This window comes from Pelodiscus sinensis, chromosome 20, assembly GCF_052426305.1.
Source record: "Pelodiscus sinensis isolate ZL-2025 chromosome 20, ASM5242630v1, whole genome shotgun sequence".
Taxonomy (NCBI): domain Eukaryota; kingdom Metazoa; phylum Chordata; order Testudines; family Trionychidae; genus Pelodiscus; species Pelodiscus sinensis.
The window spans coordinates 6,540,238-6,559,069 of record NC_143071.1 but is presented as its reverse complement, the minus strand read 5'-3'; the positions used below and the strand labels follow the sequence as shown (position 1 = coordinate 6,559,069).

Sequence of the window (18,832 nt, the reverse complement as noted above, 5' to 3'; positions counted from 1 at the left end):
CACACACACACACACACACACACTACTGATACACTATGGTCTAATTCAAGAAGGCCATGCAGGCATATGTAAAGCCATTCCCATTCAGGAAACTACTGTAGCACATGATTCACTTTAAGTATATGTTTAAGTCCCATTCTCTGCACTATGAGGGTATGTCTACACTACCACCCTAGTTCGAACTAGGGTGGTTAATGTAGGCAACCGAAGTTGCAAATGAAGCCCGGGATTTGAATTTCCCGGGCTTCATTTGCATCTTGCCAGGCGCTGCCATTTTTAAATGCCGGCTAGTTCGGACTCCGTGCCCGCGGCTACACGCGACACAGACTAGGTAGTTCGGATTAGGCTTCCTATTATGAACTACCTGTACGCCTTGTTCCATGAAGATTTTCCACGAGGAGTACAGGTAGTTCGGAATAGGAAGCCTAGATATATTCATGGAGGATAGGTTAGCCAGGATGAGCAGGAATGGTGTCCCTAGCCTCTGTTTGTCAGAAACTGGGAATCACTTGATGATTCCCTCTTCTGTTCATTCCCTCTGGGGCACCTGACATTGGCCATTGGTGGCAGACAGGATACTGGGCTAGATGGACCTTTGGTCTGACCCAGTCTGGCTGTTCTTATGCTCTTACGTGCTCCCTTTCCTGAATAAGGATGCTTTTGTGAATCAGAATCTAATCGCTGTATCTAATCGCTGTACCCTGAGCCAACTAGATTAAACTATGCTTTGAAAGGCAGCAGTAGTATGGAGATTAAACATTTATTTCTCTCTTTTTTGTTCCTTGATTTTTGTCCCATGTGGCCACGGGGAGAGGCAAGAGGAGACAAGTGAAAATAAGATCATGGACTCCATTTTTTAATCCTGACATGTTCCAGAGCATTTAAAACAGGGAACAAACTTGCTATAGTGATTTATGTGTCCTGTAGGTGTTGTAATTTGCAAACTTCAGCTTCTCTTACTCTACCAGCTGTTTATCCCCATCAGTCACTTAGTTTTTTCCCCCTTTTAATTTCTGCTGAGAAGCAGATGAAATGCTGGAGCATCTTTCCTTGGCAAGCAGGAATTACATGTGTGCAGCATAGAAGCTCCCCTATTATCACCCTGAGAGGTATGCATGTGAGTTCCTGCCTTGCCCATGAGAGAAGAGAGCATCAGGGATATTTAAGTAGGCAAATGTCTGCATAATGAGTGAAAGTGATCAATAGGCCAGACCCTCAGCTGGTGTAAACCAGCATAGTCCTTTAGAGGTCAGTGGAGGTAGGCCAATTTATGCCCCCAGGGAATTTGGCTCATAATATAGAGCGAGGATGATAGAACATTTGGAAGATTTTCTAAGGCTCAGAATCAGAAAAAAACCTTTCCTGACTATGATATATAACAGGCTGTGAAGAGGAAAGCTGCGTAAGTGCCCAGGCACAATGGTGATGGATGATCTTTCAAAAGCCTAGACAGATGGTCATTTCAAAGCTGACTGGGCAAAACACCGGACCAGGAAAAAATCCAGCCCTGGTAAAAGGAGAGACCACCTAATTATGCCACCTTGACAGATGCCAAATAGTGTGTAAGGATTGTACTATTAGCTAAACTGAGGCTATGTCTAGACTGCAGGCTTCTTTTGGGAGAAGCTTTTCCGGAAGAGATCTTCCGAAAAAACGTCTTCCGAAAGAGAGTGTCCACACTGCGAAAGCACATCGAAAAAGCGATCTGCACTGAATGGACGCTATCTTGTGTGTAAGCTGTGATTACTATGCGTGGAGTGGCCATCAGGCAACCTGTGCTTTTTCCTCTTTCCTGTTCTTGTGAAACAACTCCCTCTTCCCCGTCCACACATGCTCTTTTGGTAAAAGGCTTCTTCCTCGTAGAAAGAGGTTTACCAATGCTGGAAAACCCCCTCTGTTCTTTCAATTTACAATCTAAAGAACGTGACTGCAATGTGGGTGTTACTCAAGTTCTGTAGTGTAGACATACCGGGTGTATCTAGACCGGATGTATCTAGACTACAGGGTTTTGTCGACATTAGTGGATTTTTGTTGAGAAAACTATACCTGCGTCTACACTACTGCTGTGTTCTGTCGACATAACATCAACAGAACTCGGCAGTTTTGTTGACGGCAGTAAACCTCTTCTACGAGGCATAACGCCTTTTGTCGACAGAGTTCTGTCGACAGAAGGCGTTATTGCATCTACACTCTCCTTTGCATCTACACTCTCATGTCGACAAAGCAGCTTGCTTTGTCGACAGAACTGGATGTAGTTTAGATGCTCTTTGTCGACAGAAGCTTTGTCAACAGTGTATGTCGACAAAGCCTCTGTCGACAAAAAGCCTGTAGTCTAGATGTACCCATCCTGAAAAAGGTACTAATGGTGGCAGACGCAAGCTAACAAGATCCCTTCTACCTCTAACTCTTCAGCTTCCCCAAGGCAGGATATCGATATAACATGATAGGGCAGGGGTTGGCGACCTTTTCAAACCAAAGAGCCAAATTCCATCAAAATTCAGAACAAGGGGTCAACAAAGAGCCGGAGAAGTGGGCCTGTTTGCATGACTGAAAATATACAACTTAATACTATTGGTAAGTGACATGATGATTACTAATACCATAAATGAAACCTTGTACTCACAGACTTTATTTAATGGGACGTCTGCTGCTGCTGGGATCAGTTTGTGGATGTGGGGGTACAGGAGTCAGGGTTGGGGTGCGGGAGAGGCTCAGGGCAGGGGACTGGTGTGTGGGAGGTGCAGGAGGCAGGGCAAGGTGCTGACAATGGGAAGTGGTGCATATTGGGGGGAGGGGCTTGGAGCCAGATTACTTCACCTAGCCAGGGCTAGGCTGCTGCATCAGGGCAGAAGTGGCCACAGCTAGATCGCCACAGCGGGGGAGGGGGGAGGAGCTGCCACCAGCCCTGCCTGTGGCCAGATGGGGGCCTGGACCAGGATCGGGGCCAGGGACAGGATGCTACGGCCAGATGGGGGTTGGGCCCCGCCTGAGGCCTTGTTGGCCTGGTTGGCATGGCTGGAGCCGAAGCTGGGCTGCCATGGCTGGGGCTGTTTCAGCAGTTGCAGGGCCACTGGGGCTGGGCCGTGGGGTCTGCCCCAGGAGCACAGCAGTTGAGGACAGACTGCAGCAGTCAGCTGGGGACTGGGGTTGGGCAGCTGCAGCCAGATGGAGGCATCCGCTGCCACCAGCCCCTCTCGCTATCCCAGCTGGGAGTGCACTTACGTTCTTATGTTTAAATTTTTTGAATTAATTTTTCATTTTAATTTAAAAAGTTGCGTGTATTTGGGGAATGTTTTTTTTGGAGTTGTTTGACCCACCTGGTTCTTCAAAGATGAGCTGGAAATCTCATAAGGAACAGCTTTCCTGGGGAGAGTTTTGACTATTCCAAGTTCTGGTCCCAGCTGAAAATAAGAACATAAGAACGGCCATACTGGGTCAGACCAAAGGTCCATCTAGCTCAGTATCCTGTCTGCCGACAGTGGCCAATGCCAGATGCCCCAGAGGGAGGGAACCCCACAACAGGTAATCCTCACATGATCCTGCCCTGTTGCCCACCTCCAGACAAACAGAGACTAGCGACAATATTCCTACCCATCCTGGCTAATAGCCATTATTGGACCTAACCTCCATGAATCTATCTAGTTCTTTTTTGAACCCTGTTAAAGTTCTAGTCTTTACAACATCCTCTGGCAAGGAGTTCCACAGATTGTGCGCTGAGTGAAGAAAAATTTCCTTTTGTTTGTTTTAAAGCTGCTGCCTATTCATTTGATTTGGTGACCCCGAGTTGTTGTATTGTAGGAAAAAGTAAATATATTTTCCTTATTCACTTTTTCCATACCAGTCATGATTTTATAGGCTTCTCTCATGTCTCCCCCTTAGTCTCCTCTTTTCTAAGCTGAAAAGTCCCAGTCTTTTTAATCTCTCTTCATATGGGACCCGTTCCAAACCTCTAATAATTTTTGTTGCCGTTCTCTGATATTGTATTGTTTGATAGATCTCTTTCCTCTCTTGTGCAGAACTTGGGAATACAATGAAAGATAAAACAGTTCATCAAACCTCTTCAAAGAGCAATAACAATGCAGTAGGGACAATGTTTCTTATTTTACCAAGTAGTTTTTATCTTGGTCCTGACTTCATCTAGACCCAATCCTGCAAGGTTGTGATTGCTTTTGACTTCCATTGGCCCCTCTCCTCAACTGGGGAAAATCAGAGAACTATCATTTACATCAGCAGAGGTCTGCTGATTTACAACATCTGAAAGACTAACCCATTGGCTTCAGTCACAGTTGTGGAGACTTGGCAACTTGCAAAATGAGCATATATGTGATTCTGTCTATGTTGTTTTGGCATGTGCAGGTCCTCCTCCAGTAGACGGGGGAAGGTAGCAGTTTGATCACAGGAAAAAGAAGGGTTTTGATAAATACAAAACCCGATGATTATCTCATTTGGGGGCATTTCATGTTTTCCCTAAAGAAATTCCATGGAAAAACCCATGTAGAAAAATACAATTTGTTGCAAACCTACAGATTTAATCTTTCTTTCTTTCTTTCTTTCTTTCTTTCTTTCTTTCTTTCTTTCTTTCTTTCTTTCTTTCTTTCTTTCTTTCTTTCTTTCTTTCTTTCTTTCTTTCTTTCTTTCTTTCTTTCTTTCTTTCTTTCAAAGCAAGGACAAAAAAGGCCTAGCCTGAAAAAGAATAGCTTGATCAAAGAAGAGATTCCCCCTTCCCCATTCTATGTAACTTGCTGGGGGGAGGGGAGGGGGAAAATGCATTCAAAATAAACATGCTAAACATGCCTAAATCAAGCTACAATAACTTCTCAAGCAATGTTTTTCTTACTTTGCCTATCCACAAATTTTGATGACTATCAATGGAAATAGTTTTATCAGTTTGTGTGTGCTTAGGGAAATTGATGTTTGCTGACATTAACCTGCCGGGGAACTCAATCATTCTTTTACAAAGGAATTTCACCAGGCAATTACAGAGAATGAAGAATTGCTCTTCATATATAAAGATGACACTGTTTCCCTGGGTTTGAACAAAGACGTTAACTGGATAGCCCATTATAAAACCAGCCTTCCTTACATTTAACACCACTTTGACATCAAAAGCTAAGTATAGGACACATCAGCCTACTCAATGAGCCTCATTAGCACCAACACTACAATTGACAGGTACTTTTTTTCTCTCCCTTCTTTTTCTGTTATATATCCTGGGCCCCTCTTTTTTCCTCCACTCAAGCTCACCTGATGAAGTGGATTTTGCCCTTGAAAGCTCATGATACTATATATATTTTTGTTAGTCTCTAAGGTGTGACAGGACTACTCATTGCTTTTAAATTTAATCCTTTAAAGTCTTTATTTAGCAAGGCATTTACCTGCAGTATCTTTACAGAGCAAAGACATGCCATGAAGATCTTAAAAAGAATGATACCTACAAGAGGAATCAACACTGGGTTGGTACATGGAAGGAGAAGAGTGAATATGAGGCCTAGATTATTGTGTGAACATTCAGTATCCATCCATCCATCCATCCATCCGTCCATCCATCCCAGTCTTCTCACTCGGCAGTCAATACAGAATTCTTAAGACTAAAGAGAATCTCTTCCCCTTTAACAACAGGAGGAAAAAAGAACTGCAAAGCAAGAATATGTAATAACTTAATGGAGGTAGGAGACACACAAGTGTGGGGTGTTCTGAAGCACTTAGCTTGGATATAAGAACATTATCTAGGGATCTTGATTGGAAATAAAGAGTGTTCTAGAGCAGACTGACATTGGGCAAACATTAATTATGTTAATTCAGGCCTGAATGATATTGCTATTGATTAATCACTGCTGAGTTCCCTGCACTGTATGCTACATGTATAGAAAAGGTATAGGTTATGGGATATTCAGCTCACTAGTAAGTGCATTTGGTGTGTCACATCCCATCCTGTCCCAGTGACCTAGTGAACTTGTTCATTATTATATTTATTTTAAAAAAATAATCCGTTTGCTAAAAACTATATCGCAAGGTAGCTCTGCAGAAGCCAACACAACTGCCTGTCATTAATGAAAGCTTAACTCAGAAGCATCATCCAGATGGGGGAAAAAAATTATAACAGGCCTTCACAAACAGCTTGGTGAGAGGAGATATGTTTTAAAAAGATTCCTTCTATTTAGGTGTATTTTTCTTCATGTTAAAAAACTCCTTTTTTTGGTGAGAACGCTCAACAAAGTATTTGGGGCAAGTAACAGGAAATTGAGCATCATTCACTGAAGAAGTTTTTTGATGTCCCCAGCCCAAACATTTCCATTATTTTCAGGCTACTCACCCTACTGACCTTTTTTTAGGCAAATATTACTCACAACTAGCATTTCTGACCCTGGTTCGGCCTGGTATAATTGGCTACACAGCTTCCCTTAACAAGATGTGACATTGGTTATGGCCAGGTCATCTCTATCCCTTGTAAAGAAGATGGCCTGTCCCCTAGAAGTTGTTGCCTCAGCTCTCCCTCACCAAATGGCAGCTCCTTGGCCAAAGGAAGGAGAGAGTCCCATGTGCTACAGGGCAGTGTCTACACTGAACCCCTCTTCCAGAAAAGGGATGCAGATGAGACAAGTCGGAATTGCAAATGCAACGGGGATTTAAATTTTCCCCGCTGCATTTGCATGAACATGGCTGCCACTTTTTTCCGGCTCGGGGCTTTGCCGGAAAAAAATGCCAGTCTAGACAGGGATCTTTCAGAAAATAAAGCCTTCCTCTTAAAATCAGGAATAAGGGACCTTTTGGAAAAGGCTTTATTTTCTGAAAGATCCCTGTCTAGACTGGTGCTTTTTTCCGGCAAACCCCCGAGCCGGAAAAAAGCGGCAGCCATGTTCATGCAAATGCAGCAGGGAAAATTTAAATCCCCGGGGTATTTGCAATTCCGACTTGTCTCATCTGCATCCCTTTTCCGGAAAAGGGGTGCAATGTAGACACAGTCCAGGAGTGCTTTCATCTGCCTCTGAGTTAATAGGTAAGAGGCCAGGAGATGGCGCTCACAAATACGTAGCGTATATTCTGGGTTTTGTGGGACAATAAAATGTGTTGTTGTGAATGGCAAATGACTTCCTCAGACCGCAAGTGACATCAGCTCTTAACTGGGCATCAGAAGTAAAACAATTGTAATGGCTTTAATCCTTTGTTGTGGCTAAGTGGGTGCGTTGAGTCACTTCCACAATGGCTGTGAACAACATTCCACTCCCTGACGTGATGCAAAGGCATGGGAATGCCTGCAAAAAGGAGCTAGCTTCTGCAGGCTGCAAATGACTTACTCTGGGTCGCCCTTCACATCAGCTCTTAGCACAATTTATGGAAATCACAATAACACGATAATGCTGTAGCAACGGTGGCGAAGCTGCAATTAAAACTAGCCAGTTACTGCTCTCAAGTGTGATTCCTTTTGTATTCTGAAGAATGTAATTTACTCCATGGCTTGCCATTCGGAAACCAGAATTCAGGTTGCGTTTTCTGAGTTGTGATTGGCCACACAAGTGAGGTGGTATTGCTGCTCCCGTGATCATACAAGAATAATGTTTATAATCAGATTTCTTGTGTGAACAGCGGAAGAAGCAAATTTAAACTTCACTTTCGGAGAGTCTCCAAGCAAATGGCCTAACATGCTTTTTTCCCTTGTGCAATCATTCTAGTCAGATTACAGCATGGTTTTTCATCAATTCCAAGACCAGAAATTACCTTTTTGATGAGCTAATCCAGGGTGGGCAATAAAACAGCAGAAGTTCACCAGGGTAAGCCCCTAGTGGGCTTCTGCCATTATATTTACCTGCACCTCCGCAGGTATGGGCAATTTCAGCTCTCATTGGATAGGAACAGCAATCTGTAGCCAATGGGAGCTGTGTTCTCTGTCCCTGTGGAGGCACAGGTAATTATGTAGTATGGGGCCCGCCAGTGTCTAACTCTTCTGGACTAGATCTAGTCTGCAAGCCGGTATTTGCCCACCCCTAAGCTAGTCTGACAATCCGGATTCCACAGGCCACAAGACTTCCACAACGTAATTCCTAGAGCAGTTCTTTGAGGATACATCTACACTACAGAGGAAGATGGAAGCTGCCACTGTAGATCTTCCAGGGTTCGAATTAGCAGTTTAGTTAAGACAGCTAATCTGAAGTGAGAGGGGCACTCCAGTCGACGGTGGTCACCCTGCTTTCATGAAGAGTAAGGGATGTTGAAGGTGTTCTTCCGTCGACTTCCTGCAATGTGGACCGCACCAAAAGTCGAGTTAAGCTACTTTGACTTCAGCTACACAATTAACATAGCCGAGGTTGTGTATCTTAATTAGACTTTCTCCTGTAGTGTAGCCACACCCTTTAGAGAAATAGCCATCTTGATATAAAAATTTGTCTGTGATGGAAAATCCACCATGACTCTTGAGTGGTGTTCCAATGGTCAGTTGTGCCTGCTGTTAAAATTTTACTCCTTATTTTCACCCTTAGATTGTCAAGATCCCACTTCCAGCCATTGGGCCATGATAGACCTTTCTCTGCTAGATTAAAGAACCTATTATTAAATATTAGTTACCCATGAAAATATTTAATGACTGTCATTTCTTAACCTTCTCTTTGTTGAACTAAATAGATCAAGCTCCTTGTGTCTATCACTACAAGGCATGCATTTTAATCCTGTAATCACTCATATAACAACGTCCTGCTTGAACTGTGGTGTCCAGAATTGGGCACAATAATTCAGCAACAGTTGCACCCATACCAAATATAGAGATATAATAACCTCTCTAGCCCTAATGGAGGGCATGTCTATACTTACTGGAAGATTGACACTCTAGTGATCCATCTTCTGGTGTTTGATTTAGTGGGTCTAGTGAGCCCCATTAGTCGAATGCTGAAAACAGCTTCCCTCGGCATCCAGTACTCCTCCTTTTGTGAGGAGTTAGGGAAGCCAATGGGAGTGTTTTGCCCTGTCAGCCTCCCACAGTGTGGATGCTACTATGGCTCAGCTATACAGTTCGTATAGCTGGAATTATGTACCTTAAGCCAACTTTCCAGGTCCAGTGTAGACCTGGCCTGAGCATCTCTTGTTTATGCATCCCAGGATCACATTCGCCCTTTTGTTCATAATCATAGAATCACGGAATGGTGGGACTGGAAGGGACCTCAAGAGATCACATAGTCTAGTCCTTGAAGGGGACGACTGGGAGCACATGTTCAGCTGATTATCTGAGTGGATTGCCAAATCTTTTTCAAAACCTCTACATCCTAGAATAAAGCCCCACGCCGCACTGCGTACCTGGTATGTACATATTTCCAGCCCCAACCCAATTTATTTTTTAAATGCAACAATGGAAAACTTCTGAGTTTCAGCCAAAAAGTGAAAATTCTGGTTTTTTTTTTCATAAACTGTTTTTTCTATCACAGACGTTTCTATGGAAACCTCGCCCACCATTTTTTTCTGACTAGCTCTATCTTTTTAGTATAGTGTTCACTCAGCATTAGCCTAGGCTAAATCAGATAACCTGCATGACAATGCATTGCAGCTAGAATCCCATTTAGAATGATCCTAACATGCGTCCTAAACATGGATAACTTTGTAACTGCAAAGAATGGGATGGGAGGGTAAGGGAATATATCAATATTCAAGCCCAAAGCGACTACTGCCAGAGATTCTTCTCTGCTGTGCTAATCCATCAAGAAAACTGAGATTTCATAGCCAGCATTAATTATGTCATGATTCATGGTCATTTCATGGTCTATGAATAACTTTATGGAAGTGTTTTTCTCTGTGTGAATTCCTATTAAAAAGCCATTACGATAAAAACACGCAGTGAGTGGTCCTACCTGGATGGGGTTAGGATAAGGGATCTAGATCACCTACTTTTCTACAGAGGCAATAAAATAAAAGCAATTCACCCCTAGCTAAGGCATCAGTTTATAGTCAAAGATAAATCATTCTTAGTAAGTAATGATTTACTTAAGGCAGAAGGAGGGGTTGTGGATTTAGTATTGACTGTAGATATAGAAAAGCAACCCCATGTACACATTCTACAAGCACGGGTATGTGTAGATATCCCCCGGGTTTCCCTTGTGCGTGTGTCTGCCTTTGGTGATGCCAACCTGTTATCCCCTTGTGGACAAGGGAACCGCTGTTTTTGGAGACTGAGGTGGTTGTTTACATCTGCTGACAGGACATGGGTAGACCAATTTTGGGAACTTTTTGGTGCATTGAGGCTACATGTTCACTGGTACTTGTGGGGTACTCTGTGTGGCCAGCCAGCTCCTTAGTGTGAGTCATGGTTCCATCTCCTTTCTGCCCCGTTCGGGGCACCATAGTAACAGCAGAGCACCCCTATGCTCCGATACTGCAATTCTGTTTGGATTTTCTGTGGACTACACAAGAGGAGGCCCATAGGCAAGTGAAGCCTTACCGCTTCCCTCTTATCAGATCTCAGTGTCCGAGCAGCCATTGCCACTAATGCCCGCTGTTGATCAATGCCCTGGCCCTGGAATGGCCGACCTTCATCTAGGCCTTCCATGGCCTCGCCCTCCAGTCAGGTCACCTAAACGTTCAACCCCCTTCTCGGTAACAAAGGGTCCAAATGTAAGTTAAAATAAACATTTCATCTAATAATTCTTCCCTTCTTGGCCTCTCCTCTCTGCCATTTTGTCTCTACTCCCGGGCTCTGCAGAGCTTCTCCTAATAGACTTTTGCACAGCACGTTTCCCCGCTCTACACTCCCTTCTCAGGATCTTTGGCAGCCTATCTCAAGGCTTCCCCACACCTGCTCCCTATGGGTCTCTTCTGGACCTACTTTCCATGTGTCTCTCCTGGGTCTGCTCCCCTAGGCTGAGTTCACAGTTCTATTTCAGAAATCCTCTCTCTGGCCCACCCCCCTGTGCACCCCCCCACAGCTAGAATCCATCATTATCATCAAGCAATCAAATAAAATCAGCTGAGGGGTAGCTGTCCGGCCACCAGCAAGGCTGGGTCTGCCCCCCCCTCTGGGGGTACGTCTAGACTACAAGCCTCTTTCGAAAGAGGCTTTTTCAAAAGAATCTTTTGAAAAAGCCTCTTTTGAAAGAGAGTGTCTAGACTGCAACCTCTTCTTTCGAAAAAATGAGCCGCTTTTTCGAAAGAGAGCACCCAGGCAGTCTGGATGCTCTCTTTCGAAAAAGCCCTGATTGCATTCAAGAATGCCTTTTTTCGAAAGAACACTTTCTAAAAAAGGTGTTCTTCCTCATGAAATGAGGAGTACTGCTGTCGAAAGAAAAGCCACGTTCTTTAGATTTAATTTCGAAAGAACGCAGCTGTAGTCTAGACGCAGGTGAAGTTTTTTCGAAAAAAGGCTACTTTTTTCGAAATAACCCTGTAGTCTAGACATAGCCTGGCTGTGACAGGGACACTTTCGTGCACTCATGGAAGGGCCAGGAAGAATGTGACCCAATAATAGCAATAAAGGAAAAGAAAGATGTGGAGGATGGGAGAGGGAGGGTGATGAGGTAATACAGTCACAAGGGTGAATGACATACACATGTTAAGGTATAAATATTGAGTATTATGTGGGAGAGAGTTGGGGTTTTTTTGTTTATCTGTGAAATTCTAGGCTGGGTTTTGTGGGTCTTCTTGCCAAGATGCAGCTGAGTAGGGTAAAGTGCTGGTGTTCAGACTCATTACTGGAGAATACTTGTAACACGGCATTTGGTTTAATAAGAGGTGCATTCCCATGATAATGCCACACATCAGCAAATGATCCTCAAACTGCTCTCTGCTTCCCTTCTTGCCTTTTCTTCCATGTCTCCTCAGGACATAGCTAGCCACTCTCCAAATGGTGTGCTTTCAACTGTGCAGCTCAGTCAGATTTTTCTGGGACAAGGGTGATCTGTAATCACAGCAAACGGCCAGAGATGACTGCATTCACCCTGTACTTCCAATGCAGAATCCGCTGTCTGAAACCAGTTTTAATCTTTGACTCTTTAATATTTCAACCAGTTCCTAAAGCTGCTTTTGGGACATGACGCAAACCGGCAGTTTAAAGCCACAGAACCTTCTAGTTAATCTATACGATTAAGCACCTCACACCCACTAGAAAGTGTTCCTGGGAACCACAGGCTTATGGGCCCTGGATAAAGCTGATTTTATAATCCTGCTTAGCCTACAATTAATCTGGATAAACGGAGACCCATCATTTGCGAGTGAAGCTCAGAAAGCATGATTTAGGCAAAAGGTGAAGAACATGCACACGTATTTTCATCAAGGGCAGGAAGGTGGCATAGGACATTACCCCATATTACTTACAGAAGATAATCCCCATTGCCCTTTACAATGACACTTCAAATAGAGTTACTTTGCTATAAGAAAGTCTGAAGAAAGAAAGCTCTGATCAGGTTTGCCGATGGGCAAGGAAGGTTGTACTAATGATGTGATTGCAGCATTGTATGAAGGTGTCAGAAAGTAGAATGCATCAGGTGGAATGCCAGTGTTGGTATACAAGGCAGAGAAATCATGAATGGTTTAGCAGCACCTTAAAGACTGACAAAACATGAAGATGGTATCATGAGCTTTCATGGATGCAACCCACTTCTTCAGATGACTGGAGTATTAAAAGTCCAGTTCCAAAAAAAAGAGGATGGGGTGGGGGGAAGGAAGGGGAAAAAATAGTGAATTAGAGTGTTCATGTTACATGACGCTGATACAGAAGATGCAAATTGTGCACATTTTGTTAGTCTTTAAGGTGCTGCTAGGCTATTAGTTGTTTTTTAAGTTTTTCCAGTTACAGACTAACTCGGCTTCCCCTCTGAAGGAAGAGAAATGTCAGCTTTAAACACACTCACTACCAATGTGTTAGATGATGTTGGATTACTCTGAAGGTTACATGATAGCATATATCATTTTTCATCATTGGAGGAACGCCTACGCAGCAGGGCTAAAGTCGAATTAAGCTACGCAACTTGAGCTACGTCAATTGTGTAGCTTAAGTCAAAATAGCTTAACTCAGATTTTGGCGTTGTCTACAAAACAGGAAGTCGAAGGAAGAACACTCTTCCATTGACTTCCCTTACTCCTCATGAAATGAAGGTCATCATGAGTCAGAGTAAGAAGTCCTCCAACTCGATATTATTTCGAAATAAAGGCTTCTAGAGTAGACCGCACAACGTTATTTCAGAATAACGTCCCTTATTCCAAAATAATGGTGCTGTGTAGACGTACCCAAACAGAGCTTGGTGAGTGGTACAAAATTAAATGCACCTGCACATACTCGTTAGAATTTTTAAACAAGTTCAAAGTACTCCCATCAGTCCCATTGTGTTCCCCTCCCAGGAACGTTCAAGTGCCAGGTGCTTGCCTGTCAAAAATATTTGCCCAAAGTGGGTGTCAAAGTCACGTGTTCACACTGGTCGGACTTGCACCCTCCTCTGGTCATGGAACAGAAACAACAGCATGTGTCTTACCTGATCACTTTGAACAAGGCCACAAAGCCGACGGTTTGAGTATTCACAGTTGCCAGGTTGTCCAAGTGTCTAGATCAGCTGGTAAAATAGTGAAGAAACACCATTTGTTGGAAAAACAAAGAAACTGCATTTATCTGTTCTCTCATTGGGTAAAAGATGAAAGTCAACATGATTCTGGGTCAGCTGACATTGGTCACTGACAGAAGACGGGATTTGGGGCTAGATGTCTCTTTGGTCTGACCAGGGCCGGCCTGAGCCATTCATGCGCCCTGGGCCCCGAGAGCATGGCGCTGCCCCCAGGAGTGTGGCGCATGTGCAGCCCCGACCCCACCCGGTCCGGCAGCCCCATGTGGAGCCCCCTACAATCGGGCGCCCCAGGCGGTAACCCGGTCAGCCCGTAGCTTGGACTGGCTCTGGGTCTGACCCAGCACGGCCATGCTTATGTTCTGACAATAAGCTGACAACCCAAGTTATTATTGTTACCAACTTCCATTTTGGTTTACAACCAGCCCTAGACCATCACTCTTTGGTTGACATTTCTGCTTTTTTCTTAATGCCCTTTCTTGTGGTCTCTGTTCCTAGTTACTAATCCACTGTCTCTGCTTTCCTCATTTGCACAAGTCATCCATAGTAACTTGAACTCAAGTGCTAGTACCTGTCACTTTATCCTTTGCTGGTTCATAAGAATCCTAGGAATATAGACAGAAAAACACATCAGCAATGCCTAGAAAGAAGAAATACAAGAAGACTCCACTCCCTTCTATGCTTCATTCAAATCTCGATGGCTACGTCTAGACTGGCATGATTTTCCGGAAATGCTTTTAATGGAAAAGTTTTCCGTTAAAAGCATTTTTGGAAAAGAGCGTCTAGATTGGCTCGGACGCTTGGAAAAGCGTCCGTGCCAATCTAGACGTGTTTTTCCGCAAAAAAGCCCCAATCGCCATTTTCGCAATCGGGGCTTTTTTGTGGAAAACAAAGCAGAGCTGTCTACACTGGCCCTTTTGCGCAAAACTTTTGCGGAAAAGGACTTTTGCCCGAACGGGAGCAGCATAGTATTTCCGCAAGAAGCACTGATTTCTTACAGTAACAAGTCAGTGCTTTTGCGGAAATTCAAGCAGTCAGTGTAGACAGCTGGCAAGTTTTTCCGGAAAAGCGGCTGATTTTCTGGAAAAACTGGCCAGTCTAGACACAGCCAACCAGTGTTACCAGCTCTCATGATTTTATCACCAGTAGCTCAATATTTTGGGCTTTTCCTAAAGCTCCAGCTCCTTGAGTCAAGGTCTCATTTGAGAACTCCTAGTTTTCATATCGCTATTTATATTGTGATGCTGTCTAAGGACTGATAAAAAAGGACATTCCAGCCACAGTGTTGTGGAGAGAAGCTTTGAAAATGTGGCATGGTCATACTGTGAAAGTTTATAAACCACAAAACAGATTCAAAGAGCTTAACATTTACGGCTTTTAAAATCTCATGATTGTTAAGGCAATCTCCTGATTTTGTATGGGAGGGGGAGAGGCTGCTGCGGAGTGTGTGTGTTGGGGGGGGAGGGTTGACACATCATTTCTGAACCAGGAGTGCCAGAACATAGGTCAGGGGGCCAGGCCCCTATCCATAAGTGTGAGCAACAGAGGTTAGGGGGTGGATAGGAGAAAGTGGGGGCAGGGTTTGGTGAAAAGGTGGTGTGGGGGCAGGACCTCAGGAGAGATGGTGTGGCATGGGGGACAGAGCCATGTTTCAAGCCCCTGTCCCCCCCCCCCCCCCCACACACACACTTTTAGGATGCTTCCACCACTCCTCTTCTGAACACAAGGGATTGTTGATTTTGCATTCATTCACACACTGCTACTACACAACACAAAGAAACCCACAACAACAGAAGTCACCAGAAACCTTAAGGTGAACAAGAAATCCTACAACATTTTTAAAAAAAGACAGAGCACCATGTCACCCTGCTTAGTTCACAGAATAAACTGGGAAAACAGAAATAAATCAAGTAAATCTGGAAAATTGGCCAGGTTAAAGAAATCACAATCCTGACATCTGCAAATGTGTTTGTTACTAATCGGTATTTCCTGAATTGTTTACACAGGCAGTTTTCAGTATGTGGATTGTTTGTGAATTGTTCATTTTAAACCTACACTCTTTGGTATTCGTGGCTAAATCTGTTCAGAAAACCAGAATTTCCATTCTACGGCCTGACATTTTTTAAAATCCTGAAATAGGTTGAAAATTTGAAACATCAAAAGTTTTTGACGGGGAAAAAGCATTCTGAAGAATTTCTATTCAGAAAAGTCATTTAAAAAAATCATCATTTAAAAATGTTGATTCCAAATAACACATTTTTGTTTTGAACAGTCCCTTTGAAGGCATCTGAAAATTTTGTCCGAACTGTGACATTATCTTGTGAAAAATTCTGATTTCTATGAATCTCCATATTCAGTTTAATTGAAAATTTCCTCCAATTCTAACTGTGGGTGTGAAATTAGCTCAGTCACATCACTTTATGGCATTTCTCCCTTGCCACTAGATAATTGCAAACTTTTGGAACCAAGGAGTAAGTAATGACTGATAGTAAGGAGAACATGATGGATAGTGGGTAGTGAATACAGTTATCAATGCATTGGCTACCTTTGGTTGTAGGTCAGTATGGCTGCTCATGCAAATAGCCATTTCCTTAATATTTATGCAAATGAAAAGCAGTTTGTGCAAATATTTGTGAAAAGTGAATCAAAAGAGATAGGAATAAGATGTTCTAAAAATATGATAGAATACAAACAAAAGTTATGGACTTGATGCAGAAATTACTGGTTGAGGTTCTCCAGCCTAGGATATGCAGGAGTTCAGATTATATGATAATATTTCCTATGGCCTTACAATTTACAACTGTCTTTTTGTTCTGTTAGTACAATGGGATCCTGGGTTTCTTAACACTTTGATGATGATCCTAATGATAAATAATAAATTACAGTCCTATGAATATTCTGGAACCAAAGGCTAATAATGGTTAATTGTTTGTAAACACAGATTTTGCAGTATCTGACCAGTGCTACAAAGCATTCATTTAGTATGTCGCATTTATTGTTCTTGATAGAGGTTTGTAATTAATATGTATTGAAGTAATGGCTGTTTGGGGCCTAAGTAGAGTGCTCGAAAGATACTGAATAGAATAGTTAAATCAGGAGCTCCTATATCTCTTTAGTCACAATACTACAACAATGGAATATTCAATGAACATGAAAGCAGCAAATTTAGAATGAATAAAAACAAACTTTTTTTTAAACAATACAACCTGTGGAACTCATTGCCACTATGTAATTATTATAATTTATTGATATAAATATTGCCTCTATGTGCCCCAAATTACAGTTTCAGCTCTACTATTCTCATCTTTGTAGAAAAACAGAAGAGAAATACTGTGGCCAAGAGGTTAGCTGCTTTTAAAGAAGGATTAGACAAGTATCTAGATAATTCAGATACTTTTCATAGACTGTTAAAACAATTTATGTTTTCAAGCCACCAGCACATCAATATTTGGAAGAAACCCCATATGGGCAGATGATACTATATTTGTCTTCAACAAACTATCTTGCACCTTTTCCTCAACAATCTGATAGGGATAATTTTCAGAGGCAGCATACTGGACTAGAGAAACTGTTCTGACCCAGTGTGGCAATTCCTATGTTCCTGTATGAGACAGGTACTGAACGGGAAACAAAATAGAAGCACAGAGATTAGCTCAGGAATCTAAGGCTATGTCTACACAGCATTATTATTCCAGAATAACTGACGTTATTCCAAAATAACAAAGAGCACCTCTACACTGCAAGCCATTATTTCAAAATAACGGCAAGTGGGAGGACTTCTTACTTTGATTCCTGTAACATTCGTTTTACAAGGAGTACAGGAAGTCAAAGGAAGAGTGCTCTTCCTTCGACTTCCTACTGTGTAGACAGTGCCAAAAGCCGAATTAAGCTGTTTTGACGTAAGCTATGCGATTGACGTAGACATCCCTGAGAGGGAGAGTATCTGTATCATTATCTACCAACTCACGTTGTATTAATGTGTTATATAATATATACAATAATACTGATACTCTCCCTCTCGGGGGTGTCCTCTTTTCTGAAAGTTCAAATATGGTAGCCCTAGTGTAGACGTGTCCTAAAAGTAGCCGGACATCGGCTTGGTTTAAAGGTAATAAAAATAATTCATCTTCCACTTTGCTGGAAGTGTATTTTACATGGACATACGCTAATTCGAATCTATGCATCTGTGAGGTCTTTTACATGTTAAGGCCAAAAAGGACCTCTATGATCCTCTCGTCTGACCTCATGGACAGCATGTCTTTCAGGAAAATATGCGCTCTTAATTGAAAAATGATCGGTGATGAAGAATCCGCTGCAGCGCTTGACAAATTGTTCCAGTGGTTAATTGCTCTCCCCCTTAAAAATTGTTTTGACATTTCAAAAATATTTTCCTTTAAATAAACACAACACTATTTTTATCCAATAGATATTTTGGGTGCTGTTTCCAAAGGAAAAGGACATTTTTTTTTGTCATTTACTCTTGGCAGCTAAAAAAACAAAAAAAGCTGGTAGATACTAAACAAAACAAAACCATAAGGAAGTACTGACTGTGAGCCAAGTTGAACTTACAGAGCTTCTGTTCCTCTCAATAGCTGTGGGCCCCTTTCTGACCCCTCTGCTCATGCGGAGCAGGGCTAACCCACATGAGTATGTCCATTCTTTTACTTGTGTGAGTAAGATCCTACTCAGTGTGAGTAAGAACAGCAGAGTCAGGTGCTAGGTTTCCATGGAACTGCAGTAATGCAACCCTAAAAAGTGTCAGGAGTGTGCATTTGGGTTATGCAGGCCTGCAAAGAAAAGGAAATTCCTCAGTACTTGTGTTAATTCCCAGTACTCTTCGGCTCAGGCAGCTTACTGTGGGACCAAAACAATGCAAGATCTGGTCTTCTAAGGGTATGTCTACACTACCCTCCTAGTTCGAACTAGCGGGGTAATGTAGGCATACCGCACTTGCAAATGAAGCCCAGGATTTGAATTTCCCGGGCTTCATTTGCATAAGCGGGGAGCTGCCATTTTTAAATCCCCGCTGGTTCGAACCCCGTGCAGCGCGGCTACACGGGGCTCGAACTAGGTAGTTCGGACTAGGTTCCTATTCCGAACTACCGTTACTCCTTGTGAAATGAGGTGTACCGGTAGTTCGGAATAGGCACCCTAGTCCGAACTACCTAGTTCGAGCCCCGTGTAGCCGCGCTGCACGGGGTTCGAACCAGCGGGGATTTAAAAATGGCGGCTCCCCGCTTATGCAAATGAAGCCCGGGAAATTCAAATCCTGGGCTTCATTTGCAAGTGCGGTATGCCTACATTACCCC

General features: G+C 43.0%; 1 long non-coding RNA gene across 1 annotated transcript in view; it reads left to right on the top strand.

Annotated features, from left to right (window-relative positions):
• The window catches only part of LOC142819172 (uncharacterized), a 56,407-nt gene extending 49,867 nt beyond the window's left edge, over window positions 1-6,540 (top strand). The window contains exon 4 of the long non-coding RNA XR_012896972.2: window positions 5,393-6,540. This is a non-coding gene — a long non-coding RNA (uncharacterized LOC142819172). The remainder of the gene's footprint in view (window positions 1-5,392) is intronic.
• The last annotated feature ends 12,292 nt before the right edge of the window (window positions 6,541-18,832 follow it).